A 17565-nucleotide genomic window follows, 5' to 3' on the forward strand; every position below is an offset into this window, starting at 1 on the left:
CCCATATCTGGCAGAAGCACAGGTTTCGTCTAAAAGACATACCCACTTAGCAGACCTTTGACTCCTCTGTGATCTGACATCCTCATTCTTCCCTACTCCTCCAAATTGATTTCTAGACCCTTCACCCTTTTGGTCTTTGAATTCACTGTAGCTTATCAAAGTCTCTCAAAATTGTGATACCCCAAGCCAACTGTTGTTCTATTAGAATAGCTGTGTTCCTAAAACACTTCACATTGTTATGTTTTAATCACATCCTATATAGGTCATCTCAAAGAGAAAAAGCTGGAGGCTACAGTGGTGTGGTGGTGGTGGTGGTGGCAGTGGGAGGAGGGACTGGGTAAGAGCCAGAGTTTCGGGCTGCCAGCTAAAAGTTATTTATTTTCAGCGAGAATTTCAACAACAAAGATAGCTTTGTAAGCTTATTTTGTTTTTGCAACCTAAAAATAATAAACAGGCTTATCAAAACTAGAGTGAAAAAAAAAAAAAAAGGAAAGGAAACAGGGAGCAAATCCTGAATGGTATGGAAGTGCAAATAAAAATCCACATGTTCAAGGCCAGAAAAGTACATTGTAGCCAGCGGGGAAACCATGCTTCCCAAGCAGTCCCCAGCGTGCCCTGGGCTACCTGCGACACACAGGGTCACCTCTCTGTGGGGACCGCACCATCAGCCTAAGGTATTTGTAAGTCACCCAGAACAAAGATGCTCCAGAACAAGTTGACTTCTTATATCTACTTTGCATTATGGAAATTTGCCTAGTGGGAAAAATTGTTGTCCTTAAGCTGGGATTTGAGCCTCACAGAATCCATCCTCCCCCTCATTCCAAAGCCTTTTCTATCAGTGAAGCTGAATTTTGCAGCCCACTTGCTAGGTCAAGGTGTACAGGGCAGAGCTACTGCACCTTCCGTGCTTTAGCCTGGCGCATGCTCCACCTTTATGCATGGCTCTCAAGACCTGTGGATGATGCTTTTTGTACCACAGGCTGATAACAGGCAAAAGAGAATTTTCATATGAGGTCGGGTAGTGCATTCATTAGAATTTGTTATTTCTCTGTATAAATGGGTTCAACATACAGGGGACCAAGTTGAGTTTGGGGTTCTAACTCGGAACAGAAATAGGAACTACTTTCACATGCTTGGGTGGGCGGTGGCTCAGAGCCCCGCCAGATGTGTCTGGCTCAGGGCTCTCCCCAGTAGCTGCGTGCTATCCTCCCACATGCACTACAAAGCAGCTCAGGTGGGCTCCCTACCCCCGTACTTAGAAAACTGAGATTCTAACTTTTGCAACCGCCATTAGGTGTTTTCAGAAATCAAGGATTTTTTTTTTTTTTAAGATTTTATTTATTTATCTGAGAGAGAGAATACAGAGGAGGAGGAGAGAGGGAGGGGGAGAAGCAGATACCCGCTGAGCAGAGAGCTAGAAGCAGGGCCTGATCCCAGGGGTCCCTAAGATGATGACCTGAGCCAGAAGCAGACGTTTAACAGACTGAGCCACCCAGGCGCCCCAGAAATCAGGGATATGACTTGAGGAAATGGCACCAGGATATGAAATGAAGCAAATAGCACCTCCCTCCCTTTGCCATAGTCCTGCCCATATCCTGCATCCTGACTCATTGGGACCACTATGGAGACCCCACTGCTTTCCCTCTGGGATGATCATTCCATGGCTGAAAAGACATAGAGATAAAGATGAAAATGCTCTGAAACTAAGTGTTGCTTTAATCCTTCCAGACTGCCCAGCACGGCCTCCCCCAGCAGCCAGAGCCCGGCCACTTCTCTGTGTTTGGATGTGAAAAAGAAACCTGCTCCCCCACAACATTCCTCTCACGGGACAGAAAGCAGTGATGGGTGGGAGGATCCATTTCAAAGACTGAAAGATGGACCCCTTAACTGGTGTCACTTAATCTTCGATAGCATAAAGCAGGCTCTTTTCTGTTTACTGGAGACTGACCAGAGATAGGATGACAGCCAGGAAATAGGAAGCAGGACTCGTGAGAACCAAACGAGGGGGCTTCTCTCCCAGACAAATATCATTATGCCTCCCTCATCTAGGTGGTGGGAGTGCTGAAAGCTACCCTGCCGGCTCCATAGCAGGTCTTGGCAACATCGACCAGGCGGTGCTACTGAGCCGGGGAGGGTTCTCACCCAGTCCAGGCCTTCTCCTGGGGCTCCAGCGGCCTGGCATGCAGGGTGTGGGGGACTCTTCCAAGAGAAATTGGGGATCTGGAGCCTTGGGCCTTCATCCTTCCTTCATCGTCGCTGACTGTGGCTTCATCTGGGCAGGCTGCAGTCTCACAAGCCCGAGCTACCTCTTTCAGAAAGTCAGCTATTGGCCTAGAACCCCAGATGACTTCCGGCGACCCCTCCACCTCTCTGGCTCCCTTCATTCCTTCATTCAGGGGCCCATTGATTCATCTAATATTCACTGAGCCTGGGGCCTCAGACATGAAGAGATGGAACTTGGTTTTACTCTATGCCCCATCCTTCTGATCAGCCCCTTTTCATGGTTGTCCTTTCCCAAACACAAATTCCTTGGCAGACAACTCTGAGTGCTAAATTTAGAAACTGGTCACCTTTTGGGGGGGGTCAAACCATTTGTTAACAGAAGGCACCACATAGAATAATCACCCTCTACCTCAGTGGGAATTAAGCTATAGTTTTAGTAGCAAAGATAATCAAGTTCCAAACAACTGAGCAAATCTAGTGGGGGTGGGCAGGGAAGTTGGGGCACAGGGCTCTGGTAGGCTCAGGCAGGACCCAGACTGTGCTAGATCCCTGGGTTTTGGGAAGAGGGCTCCTGAAGACAATCTCAAAGGTCTGTGGGCCTCAGGACCCTAGGCCAAGCAGAAGGCATTAAAGCTCCAATGTGCTCCAGGAGGGTCTGTGTACAGTTGATTATACTGACTTAGGTATCAGCTGCAGCTCTTTTTCTGCATTTATTACTGATTATGAGAGCATAATGTCATCTGCAAAGACCCATGGGCCTCATTTCTAGACAGGAAAAATCCCCCTTATTATCTTCTTAAATGATTTCCTGTAGGTTCCCCTTAAGTAAAACCACTAAGCTCCCACTGGTCCGGTTCCCGCTGACTCATGGGAGGACTGCCCTCAGCAAAGGAAACTCAAGCCCCCAGAACGTGGCACAGAATGATTTGTGTTTCAGTCCAGGCTGATCACACAGAACATCGAGGCACCTTCCCTCAAAAATCTGGAGCGGGGGATCCCTGGGTGGCGCAGCGGTTTAGCGCCTGCCTTTGGCCCAGGGCACTATCCTGGAGACCCGAGATCGAATCCCACGTCGGGCTCCCGGTGCATGGAGCCTACTTCTCCCTCTGCCTGTGTCTTTGCCTCTCTCTCTCTCTCTCTCTGTGTGACTATCATAAAAAAAAAAAAAAAATCTGGAGGGGAAGTGGGGGTGGTGGCCTTGTAAGGAGCCTGGCCCCATGTCAGGGAAAGTCTGCCTCCTGACCCTCTTGGATGGTCCACACGGTGAGGTATCACTATCATGCAGCAATAGCCAAGCCACACTGTCCAGGTTCTGAGATAGTGGTCACACGGGATGGCTTTGGGGACCTCCGTGTACATTCAGCCCTTTAGCGTTCTGTGACTAATAACATTTAATATTTCCTGTGCATGGTCTCATAGGCCTCGCCGGCAGAAAGCACTTTTTCACTGGAGCCCAGAATTCACTCTTCATTTGCCTTATAGTCCTGTGCTTGTCTTTGGAAAGCTTGCAGGTGTCCGTCCAGGGCAGAGTAAAGCAGAGATGCTGTTAGGGCAGGTAGGGAGACTGTTAAGGCACTGGTTCGTGAGGGAGGGCGGGGCTGGACAGACTTAGGGACAAGGCCTCTGAAGAGCCTCCAAGTGTAGCAAGAGCCGGTCTTGTCCACCACCACCCCCAGTTCACTCTTACCCTTTCTCCTTTTAATGCTGAGCACGATGATCCCTCAATACATGTGCATTAGTTAGTGAGGCCAGAGACCACCCTTGGGAAGACCCAGGAGAGAGTCTGAAGCCACCAGGGCTACAAAGCCAGCAGCAGGGGCATCCCTCGCCTGCCACCCCCTCGCCACCCCTGCACGAAAGCTGCAGATCCGGCTGCTGTGTCCCAGTTATCCTCCAAATCGGGTGGGTTTGCAGTGCAAGCTGCCCCTACCCTACCCCCTTTTGGGGCACCATTGCATTTCTGTGACTGTGCTTCCTCCTCGAGGTTGCTTTTGAGTTGGTCACCTCTGCGGTACCCGAGTGAGGGGGAGTGTGGCCAGCCCTGGGCTCTGTGCCCAGCTATGACTGAACTACACCTCGCTGTGCTGGAGCAAAGTGGACCTTTGTCTCCCGCTAGTTTCTCTGTTGCCATAGGCCAGCTTGAACCACCCCTTCCGGGTGCCACCTGGACCCTTCCTGCCTGCTCATGTCCTTCCCACCATGCACACTTCACCCCGGGAGTGACCATGCTGCTCGGGGGTCCCGGGTGACTTGGCGACACAGAGCAAAGCCCAGAGACACGACCCACAGATGGGGGGGGGGAGTTCCTCAGCTTGTCCAGTGTTTTTATTTTGGTTTCCTTATACTTAAAGAAGCCCAAGAATTTGTTTTTATAAGCTTCTTTACCATCATCTCCACGCCAGGGCTCTTTGAAATGCTTTTCTGTGATAAAAATCTAAAAAGCTCAGCTCTAATCAAAGATATTTGCAAATAATCTGTAATGTAAAACCAGACACCACCACATTGTTTACAATCTTCTTTTTCCAAATCAGAGTAGAAGGGGTGGCTTTTTGCCAGATTTTCCGAGAACTTTCCATTTGTTGTGTTCCTTCTCCCCACAATATATGGGTGCAAATTAGACATTGTGTATTGCAGTCTATATACATGCATCTGTTTGTTCTGTATTCTTTTGAAACTATCTTCTTAAGACTTCAAAGTGGGAGAGATTGTTTCTAACTCAATGTCTTAGACTTTATCTTGGTTTTAGCCATAATGTACTCTCTGGGTTATTTTTCTAAGTTTGTTTATCCTGCTTTCTTTCCAAGCAAGCAGGACAGAGTCTCAACAACTAGGTCACACTTTAGCAGCTACGTATCTTTGCTCAGTACAGCAAAGCAGAACCATCGATGCCAGGCAGCCAGGAGGTGGGGAAGCAAGCAAGCACCTGAGGCTTTGGAAGGTGTTTCTGGTTCTGAGAGTCTCTTGCAAGTGAAACATGGAGACGGCTCCAGCAGAACCACCAGAAGCCCAGGCACACCCTGCTCTCCTGTTGGGGCCCCTCTTCTCCCCTGGCTGCAGCTGGGCAGAGGGGCCCAGTTCACCACCATTGATTCCAGGCAGCAGGGAAGTGAACTCCAAACCAAGTGCTCTCATTGTCTTGCAGGATCATTGAAACACTTCATATAAACCAACATCCCTGGACTCAGGCACTCGATAAATACAGGTTCCTGGTCACAAAGGACCTCTGTGTTGGCCAAACTTGTGAGGAAGTAAAGCAGGAAGGAGGGCAAGTATTAAAACAGATCCCTCAGTACTCTCAGAGTACTTGTGGTACTCAAACCAAGTACTCAAGTACTTACTTCCTAGCAAGTAGTGAGGCAAGCCAAACATGCCGCAGAGAAGCTACTCAATGGAGAGTCCCCACGTTGGTGGACCCCACCTCATCAGGGCTTGCATGAGTCTGCAGGGCTGCTGGCTGTGGAAGCGCTCCTCAAAGGTGCTCCTGACACTTTCGTAGGCTGACCTTTGAGCACAGAATCTTGACCCATCGTTCTTCGTCCAGAAAACTAGGATGTCCTATGTGGCCTAATATTTCCCTTACTTTATATGTGTAAAATGTACTATGTACATGATCTTTGCCTTCACTGTGTAGCACCCTCTGCTATTATGTTTTAATATTTTTTTAAAATCATAAAAAAGCCTGGAAACAAATAGGAAAAATAAAGGTGGTTAATTCTGGGGAGCTAGGAATTTGCACAATTATTTTTTTCCATATTTCATACTTTTGTTTCATTTTTAAACAAATTGCTTCTTTGTTGTTGAAAGTTGGTTTCCTCATAAGCAAACTTCTGAGAATATTTCATGATTCCAGACATACCAGTAGCTAGTTAGTCCCTACTCTTTATGATTTCATTAACTAAAATTTATATTTGAGTTAGGAAGTTTGTTTTGCACTGAGGCACCTCCTAAATCCAAGCGCTCAGAGCTGTCACCATGTGACTACATCATGCCTGAATACTCGTATGCTCAAATGGCTTTGGGACACCTCCTCAAATGCAGGGGGAGTCCACTACCCTTAATTTGGATGGTTTAACTCGAGTCCCACATTAATAACAACTACCTCTTATACAGTACTCTACAGTTTGCATGATGCTTTACATTATCTCCCTTGATTTTAACTCACAAGAGCCTTGGATGTGAATACTGATTTGATTACTCTCTTTTTAGAAATGTCTAATAAGTATCCTTGGGTTGCACAGTTAGGAAGTGAACTCCAAACCAAGTGCTCTTATTGTCTTGCAGAATCATTGAAACACTTCATATAAACCAACATCCCTTATAGGTCACAACTGTCTTGTCAACCTAAAACATGCCCACTGCTTCAGAGGGGTCACCCCCTTGGTGTGCTGTAATAATCACAAAGAGACAAGAAAAATTCCTTTATTGTTTTGGAAAGACCTGACCCTAGATGTCAACTTGCCATTTAAAGAGTAAGCATCTTTATTTTTACATCACTACAATTTAACTAACAAGTGTCAATTGAATACTAGTTCCATTGCCATTCTAGAATTATGCTAAGTGCCATGGGAAATTCAAAAAAATTACAACACAGTCCTTGCCAAAACAGAATTTCCTATATAATTATGAATTCTGAGCTGCAAAGATCCAGATTTAGATTTTATTTAAAAATGTTCAATGTCAATAACTAGGAGGAAATATAGTAACTTATCTGAATATTTCTAAGTATTTGTATAACACAGCTAGGTATTTTTCGTGGCTCTTTTCTCTACTAGGAACACAAGAACTGTATTACAATTTATGATTTCTCACTTAAGAGCCAGCCTCTCCCAGTGGCCAGGATCTGATCTTCTGGAATGAACACTATCCACATTGGTGGAAGAGGGACAAGACAAGGGATAGGAGTGGACACCTGCAGGCCCTAACCAAATACTCTCCTCCTTCTGGGAAAGAGGGGCCAGGCTACACATCTTGGTGCTGCCAACCCTGAGCACAGTTCTTGTAGAGAGTGGCTGGGAAGGGTTGGTGTGGGGATGAGGAAAGAAACTGCCTGGGGAGTCTGAGTTCAGAGCATTTCCAATTGGCTGTGGATGGTGTGCTTTAAGTTGTCACCTAGTGTCACTGGATCTTAATTTCACTAGTAAAGAGAAGGTCAGGCAAAATGATCTTTGTTTCTTTTTTTTTTATCTGAGCTCTAATGCCCTGTTATTCTAATTAATCAATTAGTCAAGAAGTTGCTAAAGTGTCTTGGTTTCCATCAGCCCCCACATGAGACGTCTTGGGTAAACACGTACACACATGCACACACACACGTGTGCACGTGTGTGTGTGCAGAAACTCACACCTGTTCTTGTTTTGTCCTGTCTAATGATGTAATTCTCATCCTTGGCCTTTAAGAGCACCAGAAATCTCTCATGTGGGGAAGGCTGTGAAGGGGTCTGCTGAAATTCTGAGAATGATTTTTCTATTGGGTGGTGAGGAGACACCTTCTGCTGTCCCCCAAAGGCCACAGGGTGACCGCACCTGGTGCCGAGCATATCCAAAATCAGGAAGCCCAACCATGGAGAGGCATTTGCTTGCTAGTGCTGCTGGACAGGACAACTTTCTCTTCGGTGCCTGCTCTGAATGGGCCACGTTCAGGCTGGAACACAGTTAGTTGGACATGACTTTTATTTCTGCCCTCCCAGACCTGGTGAGAAATGTCAGGAGTGTTTATTAGTCATAGGCACAAGGGCCCCCGTGCAGGTTAGCCAAAAGTCAGAACCTAAGGGAGAGGGAGCAGGTAGGGCTTGCATGGAACGCTGGACCCCAGCATTAATTAGAAACACTGGTGCCCTTGATGGAGCCAGCTTGTATAAGCTGCTGGGGCCTGTGTTCACTTCATAAAGCTGTTTTATATGGTATTCCTGGCAACAGCTGGACACTTTAAAAGAAAAATAAAAGGAACATTATTGGTAACTTGGGGAAGGGGGCATTCTCTTCTCTGCCAGTCAGCTGTCCACCCCCCCCCCCCATTCCCTCCAAAAATTTGACAATGAGGGCTGTCAGAAGAGTGTAGCTTCTGCCTTGATAGAGTTTTCTAGGGCAGTCAGTTAACCTTTCCAAATCATAGTCGACTTGTCTGTGAAGTAGACACAATAATATGTGTCCCTCCTTGGGGGCTATTTAAATGTAAGGAAAAGCAGAAGAAGCTCTCTGAGAACTGTAAAGGAATACCCCAATGCACGGGTGTCCTTGCTATTCTGATTCTTACACCAGAAGACTCAGGACAGCAATGGTGAGGGACGTTAGAACAGTGATTCTCAACTGGTGAAGATTTTGCTCCCCAAGGGCCATAGGCAATGCCTGGAAGCAGTTTGGGTTGTCAGTTTTGGTTGACTGGGGACAGGAGTGGGGGCATGTCATGAGCATCTACAGGGTAGAGTCCAGAGATGCTGCCCAACATTCCACAATGCACAGAACAGCCCCTTGCCACACAGAATTATCCAGCCCCGAATATCAATAGAGCTGAGGTTGAAAAACCCTGGGTCAGATGCTCGCATCCCTTAAATATGAGGGATCACCAAATCCACTTTGCACCTGAGCATAGCCATTTCAAGGAAATGAAAGGGACCAGGTCTACAGCTTATAATGGTGGCTCAGGGAAATGGGGGAGAGCAGGTCAGTGGAGACCTAGCTAAGTGTACTAGTTAATTCAACTATTGTCTCTCAGCCTCAATTCTCTGCCTTTGATGCTGCAAAGGTTGTTTCTACCGGCCCTGCTTTAGCCCGCCAGGCACTGCCAGTAGGAGGCGCTGCAGAGAGATGTGCAGAGGAAGGAAGGACCCTTTCATTCCCTGGCTTCCTGTTCCCTCCTGGGTCCGCCAGCAACCTTGCTTTTGGCAGGGCAGGGGTGTTCGCTGTCCCTTCCGAGATCAGTGGTGGAGCTCAGCTTGCAGTTTTCCAGGTACCAACAGCCGCTTGCATCCGCCGAGCAACAGCTTCTCCAGCTGGATGGCATCCTGTCCTCCGGGTCAGAGTTCCAGCTCTGAGGGGCCCTCCTCAAGGCTCTGAGTGTAAAGCATTTCAACTTCTTGCCTCAGGTCCTCTGCCTTAGCATCGGACTGGCATATCTCTCCCGTATCTCTCTTCTTAATACCCAAGAGTTTTGTTTTGTTTGGTTTTGTTTTTTTAAGATTTTTTTTATTTATGAGAGACACAGAGAGAGGCAGAGGCATAGGCAGAAGGACCCTGGGATCATCACCTGAGCCAAAGGCAGATGCGCAACCACCGAGCCACACAGGCATCCCAATTTCCAAGAGTTCTAAGTAGTGTGCTTACCTGCTCCTGGCAGGACTTGGGCTGATACAGAAATGAAGCACAGTGGCCTCCAAAGGGAGGGGGATCTCAGAGAAGTCACCTCACCACAGCAGGAGTGAAGAGGAGCAATCCCGCATGGCAGCTTCCTCAATAGTGGAGCATGTGAGAGCTTTGTTCAGTATCTTCCTAGGTCTGCAAAGAACACTGGATGCAATGTCACCATCAAGGGGGACCATGTACATCACCTCATCAGAACAGAGTTGCGGGCTTGTGTTGCGGCAAACAAGAAAGCCTGTGAGTTCTTGAGTCTGAAAGTGGTTCTCCTTGGCCTTCTCTGGCTGGCGGTCCCGTTGAGACTTTGCCAAACCATCAAGGCAGAAAATGTCAAAGCCACTTTCCAGGGGTAAGATCCATCTCCCAAAATGCTCACCGACGATAGTCTGTCTTCTCACCCTGATTCAGATGTACTGTGGAAAATACTTAATGTGCGGAGCATGAAATCTTCTCTCCAACAAATGGTGTCAAAAGTCCAAAAGAATCTGCAGTAGAAACCCATCCGTCAGAGCTATCGAGACAGCAAGAGATGCCCCGACATGGAGACACAAATCACTTGGTTTATGGGAAGAAGCTATGAGATACCTATCTTTATTTTCAATGAAGTAAATATTTTTAAAAATATACTGCTTGTGTATATTCCTCTCTCCCAGCTGGAAACAGTAGTTGCAAAATAGTCTAGGAGCAGTAACGAAGGAATTGCAGGGAAATAAAAAGAAAACCACATTGCTCTGCTTTCACCACACGTTGCCAGGGGTTATTCCTTTCTGATAGAACAACACAAGAAGAAAGTATGTGCTGGAGGGATGGGAGAGCACAGGTGTCATCCCTGGAAACCCGGAGTATCTGAGGATGGAGGGTGAGAAGCTCTAGCTCCCCCACACCTCGCTTGCCCGTGATTGTAACAAGCCACCAGCCCTCAGTGTCAGCCCTGCCAAGGGTCCCAGGAGTGGAAGCACCACTCTGGGGTATAACTCTTGGAGACTGGTTTGCTGCTTCCCTGGACCACTCCCTCCCCATCCCCTGGAGATTTCCCCAATTCCTGAGGGTGGGGGTGGGGACCTTCCGCGGTGATAGGGCAGCTGAGGGACAGCCCAGTTTAGCCAGGAGGCAAATGCAGATGTGGTATGTGGCCGAGGAAAGCAAAAGTACTCCCTTAGCAGCTCTAGAGCCGAGCCTGCAGTCAGCTTTTCCTGGCTCTCTATAGAGAGAAAGAAGGAGAGAAGCGGAGGGGTTTTGTGCATATGCATGTGTGTGTGTCCGCATGCTTCACATTTTATGTGACAGACAGAGTTCTATCAGAACTCTATGCTGTTTGTACTCCTGGCTCCCCCTCTGTCCCCCAGGAGCACTGTGAGAATGTCTCAGGCTCTCCAAGAATCTCCAGATAGTCTCACTATATGCACACACATCACCACCTCTGGTTGCAGGCTTCTTGTGTTGTGTCCTCCATACTGTTCAAGAGGAAGAGCTCTCGGGGGCATTGTGGACTTCTCTTTTGTCTCTAAATGAGTACACTGAGCAGAGGTTAGAGCCCAAGACAGAAACGACTACCTTCCTCTCTCATCCGTCTTGTGCTTCCATAAGGATTGTCTGGAAGTCAGAGACGATGGGCTGGGGGCAGGACGGGGCATGGGGGGTATTGACAAGGGCACAGTCTCTGCACTTGCTCTCCTATCAAGGCCAACCTCCACCCCAAGGTAATGGTAGAACAATCCCAATCTCTCTGGCTAAGGAAGTAAATATGGAGCCCCTCCATATTACATGGAACCCACCCTCCTGGCAGGGACTGATTGGCACACTTGTCAGGTTAGAGCTCTAACGGCCTGAGTAGCCTGTGAGACTGGGAACATAGATCCTCCCGGATGCCTGTGCTCAGACGCCAGGCCGCGCTCCTGCTCTCTCCAAACCACTTGGCACTCACCAGGCAGATAGTTTCTGCCAAATCCGTGGCCAACTTGGCAGTTACTGTGAAGTCTGGGAGATTGCTTCTCAGACATCTGGTTCCAGTTCCAGCCTTTCCCCACCAAGGACTGTGGCTGGTGCGTGGTGGATTCATGAGCTCTCCACTTGTCCCTCCCGAGGTCAGATTCAAGCCATACTCCAAGTAGAAGGACATTGCATGTAATCTCTTCACCCAGTCTCTTCCAGTCTCCAAGGACCTTACATACTGTGATCTCCATGGCCTCTTGGTCAACACAGGCACTCAGAATAAGTTAACAAATAAACACACTTCGGTGCTATGTTCCCAAAGATAGTTGGGGCAGAATGTACATATGTGAGGAAGATGCCAGTTCTTTATGACAGTGGAAGGTAAGTCAGAAACATGGTAGAGCAGGTGTTATAATTCTTAACTGGACATATAGATAAGCTGAGGCAAAGTGACTCCTAAGTGTCAACTGGTTCGAAGTAGAACCAGGATAAGAACTCAGGACTCAATGCTCCATCCTAGCTTCTCCTACTATGTTGTAATTTCTGCTTGCCTGCGTTATGATTTTTTTTTTTTTACTTTTATATTTTGGTGAAATAAAGTAGAATTTTCTTTACAACAGGGGCTCAGAGGCCCATTAAAATGGCATGCTCCATTTGATGTGCAAATGCAGAAGTGAGTTTTTCTTACAAGAGGATTTATAGCCTTCATGAGGTTCTCAAAGGGGTTGGTGTTACCAACAAAATTAGGAACCCTGAACTGTACTGTTATGATGGAGCTGAGATCAAGTCAAGGGTGACCTTTGTATGGATTGATTGTAGATTAAGGGGGAGGGTCCTTCCTGATTGTCTAAGACTCAGAATGAAGACTCAAGATGTGGGAGGAGAAACTCATCTTGTTCCTCGGAGGCAGACAGAGTTGCTTAACTTGGCAGCTGCTAAGAACAATTGGAGCAGCTAGTGTCCTGAGAAGGTGGTACACATGCTTCAAGTCCCTAAGTGCAGACCCATGGAAGCTTAGAACCTTGGATCAAGGAGCATCCCTGTAGATCATCTCACCTGGATGTCTGTGTACCTAGCTATACATTAGAATCTTTTGGGAATTGTTGAAAGCAAACCATAGCTGAGACCAGCCCCGGAGATTTCTAGGGTAATTACGTGAGGGTGGGACTCTGTGCTCTTTATTTTTAAAGTTCCTTGGGTGATTCTCATGCACAACCAGCGTGGAGAACCGCTGACCTTCTAAACCAGTAGTGTTCCAGTGGCTGAGCATCGAAATCACTTGGGGAGTTATAAAAACTCCTGTTGCCCCAGTTCCACCCCAGATCTTCTGTGTTAATTGGTCAGGGAAGTGCCAGGCATCAGGAATTTTTAAAACTCCCCCAGGTGATTTTCATGGGCAACCAAGTTTGAGAACTGCTTTTGCAATCTAACTTAGCACTCTCTATTACCAAGGAAACCAAGCCAAAGAGAAGTAGTCTAGAGTTCACCACCACAGCAGAGCTAGATTAGAACCCAGGACATGACCTTAAGGCTTGGACTCTTCTGGGGTTCACCCAGTTGAGAAGAATGATGTTACTTTAGGCAGGGCAGAGGCGCTCTGGAGGAGGGGGGACTCCAAGAGAACTGGTCGTGCCTCTCTCTTTGACAGATCAGAAATCTTTGTCTCTAGCTCTGACACCTCTAAGACTGCCTTGCTGGCCTAAAACACAAGTGGTGTGGAGCTAAGAATAATTGCTTTTGCATTTAAGCGATTCTGGGAAGAGAAGTTTGTGAACGGCTAATTTTTGTGAATGCGAAACATCAGGAGTAAAGAGGTATAGATATTTCAAAGTGAGAGTTCTCCCCCTTTGTTCTGGGATCAGAGCTGAAAACTTGTAGAGAATTCCTTCTCCTTCTCTGCTTCCTGGAATTCCGGCCTGCCCACAAAATAATGGGACTAGATCTCCTGCCTCAAAGCTCAAGAGAACCCAAATTACAGTGTGGATTTTCATGGGGAGGGCCGGCCTGCTCCCCTTCAGCCCTTCCTCGGCGCCCAGCTGCCTTCTGCCAGCTGCCTGCTGGAGGGACGGGGAGAGAGCCAGCAGGTAGGCCCCTGGTCTCCCCCTTCCAGGTCACGATCTGTGTGTGAAACAGAAAGCTGGCAATAGGATCTCCAGGGAGAATCACAATGGGCCAAAGTGTTGGAACACCGGCCACCGGCTCCAACATTTAACTATCCTACCTTATGCCTACAAGTGCTAAGTCGAGGACGAGATGTGGAGCGATGGGGCTTATCCCAAGGGGCTGAAGGGACCTTCTCACCTCTTTCCTCCTCCGTGTGATTTTTAAATATTTTAATGTCCCCCACGACTCATTCAGCAGACATCCCTGGAAATGAAGATAAGAGTGTATCATGACATCTCACATTCTGCATCGAGCTCTGCAATTTACAGAATCTTTTTCCAGTTTTCATTTTTATTTCATCCCTACATGGAGCTCGAGGCCAGCAATGGCATCCCTTTCAAGGGACAGGCACAGGATACCAGGGGACATCAGAGAGCAAGTAGTTGAGCTGGAACCCAGAGCAACATCTATTCTAATGTCACCTTGTTATTGAAATGTAGTCGCCCTCCTAGTCTGTTCAGGTCCAGTTGGCTGGCCCCTCCTGTGCCACGCACAGGGGCAGGACGGCGTCCGTGAGGGAGAATATTAGGAAAACTGGCATCCAAAGAGAGTGGCTGAGAGTTCGTGCTCTTGCATTTTTTTCTTGCCTCTAAGACAGTTTTTTTTTTTTTTTTAAGATTTTATTTATTTATTTATTCATGAGAGATGCAGAGAGAGAGAGAGGCAGAGACACAGGCAGAGGGAGAAACAGGCTCCCTGCGAGAATCCTGATGTGGGACTCGATCCTAGGACCCTGGGATCATGACCTGAGCCGAAGGCAGATGCTCACCCACTGAGCCACCCAGGCATCACAGAAAGTTTTGATTTTTGATCCCTTAGTAAAAACACTCCCTTTTCTAAGAATACTTGTCACTGTGGAATTGATTTGCAACGCTAAAGTGTATTTTATTTTGCAGCTTATAGCCTGATGTACAAACACATTTTCAGGAAAAGAAATGAAACAAAATCCCTGCATCAGGGATCAGAGAAACTTCCCAGGGCTTTTATCAGCTGAATACGAATGACAATTGCTTCCAGCACACAGTCCTATTTTTCTTTTTCCTTCAGAGGGGGTACATGAAAATAGTACACTATAGGCGATTGGCACACCCACAAGTGCCTTATGCAGAGAAGCATTTTCTAAAGGATGTTGCTTTTCTGGTTTTGCCAGTGGGGTGCCAGGAGAGTGACAGCAAATGCTGGGTGAACCTACCTACTCTTTAGCCCTCTTGTACCAAAAGATTCTTTTGATTTGGTAGTCTAGGAAAAACACTAAGAGATTTATTGAAAAAAATTGCATGTCCTCTATGAAATAAACTGTACAGTATACAGGTTATATAAGGTAAAATGGCAATAGCTAAATCAGAGCTGCCAATGTATACTTTCCATGCACTTCCTTCCCAGGGACCACTTCCAATAGTGCTCGGGTTACCTGGATCTGGACACCCTCCCCCATCTTCTTTGATCCACAGCACTCATTGGCTTCTTCTGCTTCTTCATCCTGTACAGGTCTTGTGATTTACTGATTTACTAATATAATACAAGAGTTCTGAGTCTAATTGTCTGCAATTACTGAGAGTCAAAACTTTAACACATCCAGAAGCTTTCTGCCCAGTGACACAGACTTTAACATTCTTATTGCTGATGTTATCCTGTTTCTAATTGTTTGGCACAAATCACTTCAAATACTGGAAATTCTGAGGGTAAATGTGCGTACTCATGCCATTGGTCAGATGCTCGTGACGTCTGTCTGCAAACCATCCTGAGGCCACTGTTGTGTCACCTGCATCTGGGATGCAGATCCCAGATGACACCTGCGACACCTGCAGGGATTCAAGTGCAAAAAGAAGCACCCTCCTGTAGGATATTGCTTCGAAGGGCACATGTATGCATTATTCAGAAATTACCCTCTTTATCCACATTGTGAACAACATCCCACTATTAAAGTTCTCCTTTGATTGAAGGGGATGGAATGGCATCTGCTAATGTTTAACTAGGAAGCTACATTGCTGGATTTTCTGGTTCCTTCCTACCCACTTGTGAATTAACTCTTCTTTACTTCTATTTAGTTTACATACATTGGCCTCTTAATATTATATGCAATAATTAAATATTATATATTATATAACAACTGTATTACACAATACAATATATAATGTTATATAAATATTTACCTTTTTATTTTTTCTGTTTCAAGTCCCAGATTTTTGTCAGACTCCATTTTTCTCAGTTGAAAATAGAGCGCTGCCCCATTGCCCATCCTGGAGGGAGATAATCCCTCCCTCAGCAGCTGGGTGTTCGGGCTGCCATCGGCCCACAGCCAAGCTCCTCTCAGGGACTTATCCACAGCATAAAAGGAGCTGTGTTTCCCAAGAGGTCTCCCCTTTCCCCCTGTCATTAGAACAGCCCAATGGCAAAGGGAGGGAAGAAGGTGCAGAAGGGATTATAGGATCTGACCCTTAAGCCCAGTTTGTTTCTAAACTGCCACCCAGCTTCCATGCTCCCTGTGGTGGTGGCTGAGTCCTCTGTTTTTACTACGTGGGAGCCCAGCTCTCCCCTTGGTCAAGTTCTGTTTCCCTCTGTCTCTTCCAGGTATTGTTCTCTGGTGCACTCCCCCAAATAAACCATTTGTGCACAAATCTCCATCTTGGAATCTGTTTCCAGGAAACCCAACCTATGACATAGCGAAAGTCTATCCTTCTGTGTTCTGATCAACCTATTTAAGTATTCTTATTTTGATTTAACCTTTAGGAAACGATCCATTCCAGTTATTTTTGTTATTTTCCGATCTGAAGCACATGCCCTTGGTTTTAAAACCTATGACTTGAGATTCTGAGGCAAAAATTCTTCCTCTGACTTCACATGGACACTCCAGAAATAGAGTGAGATATAGAAGAAGAAATGCTCTTGGGCTGCATTAACATACACCCACACGATGAGTAACACAGCCCAGATCTCCAGGATGTCTCCTGTCCTCTCCACCATTGCTTAGAAACTCAGGCGCCCTCGAAGCAGATAGTCTAAGGGATTGTAGGTACAGTGCCTGTGCCCTGTTCACCACTCTTGACATAATAGTTCCTCCTGCAAAAGGAACTGCTTACCTCTCTGACAAACTTTAGGTTTTTGTCCAACTTGGGTGACATCAGCTAAGATTTTAGCCTACTACCTTTACTCAAAGAGCAACCCCTTTTATAGAGTTTGTTGCTTCAAAAAAGAGAAGAGATGTGTTCTTAAAACGTTGGAGCAGGGGAGTAGGGGAGAGGATAACTTGATTCGTGCATTCTCCGAGGCTGCTCACATTCCACAGTTTATGTGCTGCAACCAGGACATGTTTTGCGAAGAAAGTTATATTTGACTAAATTGTCCTTCTGACGTAAACCTATAATTTAAAAATTATATATATTTAGAGAACAAGTCAAAACAGGAAACACATTCCCAAAGTGGATAAAGATATTTGAGCATTAAAATACCTACTGCTATCATAGTAGATGTAGGTCCTTGTGTTTAAATAGAAAAACTGTGAAAAGCACCAAAAGCAAAGACAAAAGAGTGAGCCTACGTTTGTGCTTCTGGAAGGGGCTGTGGGCTCTCTGGCTGGAGATATTCCCTCTTTGTTTCTGTCAGAGGAGGCCCTGATGCTCGTTGCCCCACACATGGGGGCTGTTGCAGGAGCACAGGCTGAGTTTCGGCAAAGCTTGGCAGAAAGGAATCCATGTCTTTCATAAAGAAAAAGATTTGAGCTGGAAAGGTCAAGCTAAAACTCCAGGAGAGCCAGATTCTTTTCCAGGAAGAAAAGAATCCAAAAGAGGTCACATATAAGTAAAATTGTGCCCCTAGAAGCCCTTCAACTAACAATCTTAGTTTTGTTCTCCCTAAATTGGTTTTATGTGCAAATTACCTAGTTGGGAAGACCAGACG

General features: G+C 46.5%; 1 long non-coding RNA gene across 2 annotated transcripts; it reads right to left on the reverse strand.

Annotated features, from left to right (window-relative positions):
* Nucleotides 1–6678: 6678 nt before the first annotated feature.
* On the reverse strand, nucleotides 6679–16286 carry LOC144313735 (uncharacterized). 2 transcript variants are annotated; one of them, XR_013379367.1, is made up of 4 exons: nucleotides 15822–16286; nucleotides 13807–13872; nucleotides 9541–10058; nucleotides 6679–7909 (listed from the first exon to the last, which is right to left on the reverse strand). It is a non-coding gene; the product is annotated as an uncharacterized LOC144313735 (long non-coding RNA). The 2 variants fall into 2 exon arrangements; XR_013379366.1 differs by having other exon boundaries at nucleotides 6679–10058.
* Nucleotides 16287–17565: the final 1279 nt, after the last annotated feature.

This window comes from Canis aureus, chromosome 5, assembly GCF_053574225.1.
Source record: "Canis aureus isolate CA01 chromosome 5, VMU_Caureus_v.1.0, whole genome shotgun sequence".
Lineage (NCBI taxonomy): Eukaryota > Metazoa > Chordata > Mammalia > Carnivora > Canidae > Canis > Canis aureus.